We start from the raw sequence: 6,989 nt of genomic DNA, 5'->3' as shown, positions 1-6,989 counted from the left end.
GAATATGTAAGGAATTCCAAAAACACAATAGAAAAAAAAAATTAAAAATGGGCACAAACCACACACACCTGTAGCTCCAGCAGCTCAGGAAGCTGATGCAGGAGGATCACAAGTTCAAAGTCAGCCTCAGCAGCTCAGTGAGGCCCTAAGAAACTCAGTGAGACCCTGTCTCTAAATAAAATATAAAAAGGGCTGGAGATGTTGCTCAGTGGTTAAGCACCTCTGGGTTCAATTCCCAGTACCAAAAAAAAAAGGGGGGGGGGGGGGCAACAGACCTAAAAGATAGTCAATGTGAAGAGAGAGCCTACAGAGTGGGAGAAAATCTTCACAATCTCCTCCACATGCACTTCAGACATAGCACTAGTCTCCAAAATTTATGAAGAATTTACAAAACTTTACACCAAAAATACAAAGAACCCGATCAATAAATGGTTTAAGGATCTGGACAGGCACTTTACAGAAGACATACGGGCAACTAATAAATATATGAAAAAGTGTTCAACATCTCTAGTAATTAGAAAAATGCAAATTAAAACAACTCTAAGATTTCATCTTACTCCAATTAGAATGACTGTTATCAAGAATACAAACAATAATAGATGTTGCATGGATGTAGGGGAAAAGGCACACTTTTACATTGCTGGTGGAGTTGCAAATTGGTGTAGTCACTCTGGAAAGCAGTGTGGCGAATCCTCAGAAAACTTGGAATGGATTCACATTTTGACCCAGTTATCCCACTCCTCAGTTTATATCCAAAGGACTTAAAATCAGCATACTACAGTAATTCAGCCACATCAATGTTTATAGCAGCTCAGTTCACAATAGCTAGATTGTGGAACCAACCTAGATGCCCTTCAACAGATGAATGGATAAAGAAAATGTAGTATATATGCGCAATGGAATATTATTCAGCCATAAAGAAGAATAATATGGCATCTGCAGATAAATGAATGGAATTGGAGAATATCATGCTAAGTGAAATAAGCCAATCCCCAAAAAAAAACAAGGACTGAAAGTTTTCTCTGATAAGTAGATGATGATATATAATGGGGGAGTGGGAAGGGGAGGCGAGAGAATGGAGGAACTTTAGATTACATAGAGGGAAATGAGAGGGTAGAGGGGGCGGGGGTATGAAAGATGGTGGAATGAGACAGACATCATTACCCTATGTACATGTATGATTACACAAATGGTATGAATTTACATCATGCACAACCATAGAAACTAAATGATATACCTATTTGTGTACAATGAATCAAAATGCACTCTGTAAAAAATAAAAAATAAAAGACTGCTAAGAAGACAGAGTGATATTGGCCAAATTATATTATTAGATATTCATACATGCACACAATGTAACAACAAATTCCATCATTATGTACAGCTATAAAGCACCATTAAAAAAGAGTTCAAGATCATTCTGGGCAACATAGCAATACCCACCTCCATCTGAAAAAGACATACAAATGGTCAAAACATATGAAAAAACACTCAGTATCACTAATCATCAGGGAAATGCAAATCAAAACCACAATTAGCTATCTCCCCACCTCCCACACCCCAGTAAAAATTGCCACTAACAAGAACACTAAAGACAACAAGGGTTGGTGCACACTGTTCTCAGGATGTGAATGAGTGAAGCCATCGTGGAAAACATTATGGAGGCTCTCCAAAAATTAAAAATAGAACTACCATATAGTCCAACTATCCTGCTCCTGGGTATATTTCCAAAAGAAATGACATCACAACATTGAAGAGACATCTGCACTCCCATGTTCCTGTAGCACTATTCACAATAGCCAAACATGGTTCATATACACAATGGAATACTGTTCAGCCATCAAGAAGGAAACTTGTCATTTACAACATGAAGAGAACTGGAGATCCTTACATTAAGTGATATAAGTGAGGCATCCATGATCTCTCTCATACACGTGGAATCTTAAAAATGTCGATCTCATAGGAGAATAGAATAGTAGTTATCAGAGTCTGGGAACAATAGAGGAGAGGGAGAAGGAGGTGGGGAAAGGGTGATCAGTGCCTACTAAATTAAAGAGGAGCAAGAAGTTCTGATATGCCGTTGTAAACTAGGGTAACCATGAATAATAGTGTACTGTACAAGTTCAAAGCCAGCCTCGGCAACTCAGCAAGATCCTGTCCCTAAGCAAAATTTTAAAAAAGGACTGGGGATGTTGCTCAGTGGCTAAGCACCCCTGGGTTCAATGCCCTGTACAAAAAAAAAATAATAATAATAAGTGTACTTTACATTTCAAAAAGTTAAAAGGATTTTGAAAGTTTTCTCCATAAAGAAAAATGTTTGAGGTAGGTATGTTTAACCCAACTTAAATATTACAAAATATACATATATATAAAGACATGTAATCATGTCATCCCATTAATATACACAACTTTTGTTTTTATGTATCAGTTAAAAGATAGCTTTTAAGGTAGGCGTGTTTGTGCATGTCTATAATCCCAGCAGTTTGGGAGGCTAAGGCAGGAGGATAGCAAGTTCTAAAACTAATTTACATACCTGGTAGCAAACTCTTTAATAACGGGAATTTCTCTGGAGCCAGTATAAGGTGCTCAAAACTTCACATTGATGTAACAAAGTACAGGCAAAATTTGGTGAGACAGAATTCTCATACAGTGATAAAGTGGGTGTGAAATGGCATTGTCAGTTTGGAGGCAAATTTGGCCCTATCTGGTACATATTTTAGATGTGTATGAATGTCAACTCACAAATTTCACCACTGTGTATCTGATCTGGAATGTGCACAAGAAATATATCCAAAAGGTATTCATCACCATAATTTTTTTGTGGTCGTTGTTTTGGTACCAGCGATTGAACCCAGGGGCACATAACCACTGAGCCATGTCCCCAGTCCTTTTTAATATTTTATTTAGAGATGGTCTCACAGAGTTTCTTAGGGTCTCACTAAGTTGTTGAGGCTGGCTTTGAACTCGTGACCCTCCTGTCTCAGCCTCCTGAGTTGCTGGAAGCCATCATGCCCAGCTCATCACAGTAATGTTTTATTAGTGAAAAGCTGTAAATAACTTAAATGACCACTCGGAAATGGCTAAACAAATGATATTTCTGTAATACATGATACTATTTAATGGCGAATGAAATGCAGAACTACAAGTACTAAGATGTCGAGATCTCTAAAATACATTGGACAGAACAAGTTGCAAAATTCTGTTTGGTTTGATTTTTGTGTACACATCTGCATCATCTGCATGACGGATTGCAAATTTCCCTCTCCTCCTGCCATTTAATAGAACCATGATTTTTATTTGTTGTATGCATGAATTCAGCTATACACCAACAGCTCCCAGCATTTCCTGCAGCTAGGTGTGGCCATACGACAAAATTCTGGTCACTGAGATAAAATCAGACTCATATGCAAATAAGACCACCTTTCTTTCCACGTCTACATGCAGATAGAATGGCTAAAGCTTTTGTCATCAAGTTGGATCAGGAAGTGACCTTGAGAATGGAGACAACAGATTATGCCCAGATCACATCATGGAGTCACCCTGCCAGCCCTGGACCATCTGCTTCTAGACTTTTCTTATGTCTAAGGGCAACTTCTAACTCATTTAAGTTATTGTTGTGTGAGATTTTTCTATCTTATACAAATGTGAGCCTAAGTAATTGAGTAGGTAAATCCAATAGTCTGCAAAGATATGCACTAAACTAATATCAGTTGTAACCTCTGGGGACAAGAGGAAAGGCCTGTAATTACAGAGAGCAGTTCAAAGAAAAAACCAGTTCTATCTTTCACGATTTTTTTTTAGAAGAATTAATTCATGTATTTGTACAACTAAAAATCGATTGAAAAAAAAAGAAAAAAAGCACCCACGTTAAATTAAAGAGCAAGAGTGTCTGTTAAAGCAGCAGCTGGCAGGACCCAGGGCCTCAGGGGCTCCAGTGCTGCTTCTCATGATGCTCAGCTGCAGCCACATAAGGGCTGGGTGGTTTCAGCTGTCGCCTCCCCAGGACAGAGGGCTCTTTCCCAGACTGTGAGCAGGGAACCACCACCAGAGACACTTCACCTGAGGACTGGCTACCAGAAACCACCCAGTAGGCTATAAGCATGGTCCCCTCCATATGGGAAGGGAGTCCAGCTGAGGTGTTTATGGGTCTTTGCCATCACCGAATCATGAGCCCAAAAGGCTATAGTTAGTTAGGTCCAATTATCTTCCCTGACAGAGAATTGTTTTCTCTTTCACATTAGTATTCCGAAGGCCAGAAGGACACATTAGATGTGATCGGCAAATTCTACACAGCCAAGTTGACATTCTCTTGTGTGGTAAGAGCAACACAACACAGTTCATTCCAGTGTTGGTAAGGAGCATTGTGAAAAAGCATGACTTCCTATTCTGCTGGTCTTATGGCATCTCCCAAAGACCAGTCATGGGAAGCTAATGGGCTAGCTATGGAAGGATGTGGAGCACACTACTGAGATTTCCAAATCCAAATGCAACTCACAGTCACCATCTTCAGATCAGCAAGAAGCCCAACCCAAGAGAACAGAAACCAGACAACCACTCCCACTTCTTGCCACGTCCATTGCAAAACCTTCCCAGTGACTGTACCTTCTTCAGGGTCTGCTCTCTTGTCACAAAAGAGGGTCATCCTATCTATCTCATTTATGGCCAGTCTCCACACACATGGTCAGGCTCACTTCCCAAAGCAAAGGCTCTTTCCTGGGTTGCTGCCATGTCTCTAGCAGGATCAATATTTCGTCCATGCATCACTCTGTCCAATACACACACGCCCCTTCCATGAGGGACAGGAACATGGTGCTGTGCTCTGATCTTAGGAGAAATATAAGGGGAGGTTTCCCAGAGAAAGCAATGCTTGAACAAAGATTTGAAGTATGCCAAGGAACAAGTTGAAGTATGATATTCCAGACAATAGGACCTGCATGTGCAGAGGCATTCTGATAAAATAAGGTGCTTTTTAAAAAATTTTTATTTTATTTATTCTAATTAGTGACACATGACAGTAGAATGCATTTATACATTTTTATAGATCATACATAAATGGAGTGTAACCTCTCATTTTTCTGATTATACATATTGCAGGATCACATCACTCATGCAGTCATACATGTACATGAGGTAATGTCTGTTTCACTCTGCTATCATTCCTTCCCCCATACCCCTTCCCCTCCCTGCACTTCCTTCTGTCTAATATAAAGTACCTCTATTCTTCCCTGTCCCCCACCCTTATTGTGACTTAGGTTCTGCATATCAGAGAAAACATTCAGCCTTTGACTTTTTGGGTTTGGCTTATTTCACTTAATATGACATTTTCCAGTTCTATCCATTTACCAGCAAATGCCCTAATTTCATTCTTATTTAAAGCTGAACAGTTACTCAGCTTTAAAGAAGAATGAAATAAGGTGCTTTAATCTGTTAGAATCACCCTTGTATTTTTCCTTCAAAGGTAAGTTCCACAGAAGGAAATTATTTCAGATACTTTTAACAACCAGGTAATCTATACCTGTGCTGTCCAATAGAGTAGCCAATTGCCACAAGTGACTATTTTATTTAAAATATCCAGTTCCTTAATTGCACCAGCCACATTTCATGTGACAGTAGAAATAGCACTGTCATCACAGGAAGTACTATGGACAGTGTAGATCTAAAACGTGGGGAGAAGAGTGTTTATGAGATTCATGACAAGTTCTTATTAAATATATTCTCAGCTATTATAGAATGATTGGTAAGCTAATGGTCTAAGATCAACCAGTTTATTCAAACATGTTAACAGATGCCATTTTTCTTATGGTTTCAAAGGTAAAAGTTCACACTTCTTAGAAGACTATTTATACCAGGGATTAAAAGCAGGGACAGTTAACCACTGAGCCACATCCCCAGTCCTTTTTATATTTTTGAGACAGGGTCTTACTATGTTGCTGAAGCTGATCTCAAACTTCCCAAGTCACCAGGATTGCAGGCGTGCACCATTGTGCCAACTGCTGAATGTTACAGGAAAGTTCTCTGTCAAGTGTCCCTTAGAAATTCAATATTATGTTAAGATAATCAGCACTGATTTAACCCACATTTTAGAGCCTCTGGTTCATAATACTCCTTATCCTCTTTCCTGATGCTCTAAATAAAGGGTAACCTAATTCAAAAACACTTGCATCAAGATGGACTGCACACCACATTTCTTGTTATATACCAACAAAACTTTCTACCTGTAGCATCACCTGTAACTTCAACCAGAGCTCTTCTGGTACGGAGACTTATAGTAGTTTTGTCCCAGAACTGAGGTGGCAGAAAACATAGTAACTACAAAGCCAAGATGGCTGGAGTGAAAAGAAGAAATGGTTAAGACACATAGGGAGAAAACAGACGCTGGCCAGGCTGCGGGGACTTTCCCATCCTAATGTGCAAGAAGCCCCCACAAAGGACTCTAAGGGTCAAAGGGAAGACAGAAGCAGGAAAGACTAGATTAAACTTGAATTTTGAAAAGATGGTTCTGATTGCTATGCAGAGGAAAGAACAGAACAGAGTCAGAGGCCAGGGCTCTGCAGTCAGACCTGTTGGGGCATTGCTGCAGGGCCTCAGGGCAGGCTCTGAGTAGAGCCCAGGGCCACTGTAGTTCTCATATCAAAAGTCAAGAAACTAAATAAATGAATAAGTAGCTTTCATATTTTAATATAATAAATGTAAATTTTTTTTAATAAATGAAAAGCTACTCAGGGGGAAAAAAAAAAAGGCAAGAAACCAAACTGACAAATGTGCAAGCCACAGGCAAGCAAGACAGAAGGTTTAAAAATCAAAGAATCCTACCAAACCTGAACAGTGTCTGTTGTCATTCCCCAGCAGTTGAACTTGTAGTAAAAGTGACTTAGAAAGTAACTTGTTACTTGATGGAAAATTCTTGTCAAACAGGAAAATCAACTTCTACCTCAGGATTCCAAAACAAATTTATTGTCACCCTAAAATTTTAATCACAAAGGAAACTA

The sequence above is a fragment of the Sciurus carolinensis genome, chromosome 6 (genome assembly GCF_902686445.1).
Source record: "Sciurus carolinensis chromosome 6, mSciCar1.2, whole genome shotgun sequence".
Lineage (NCBI taxonomy): Eukaryota > Metazoa > Chordata > Mammalia > Rodentia > Sciuridae > Sciurus > Sciurus carolinensis.
This window is presented reverse-complemented; position numbering follows the sequence as displayed.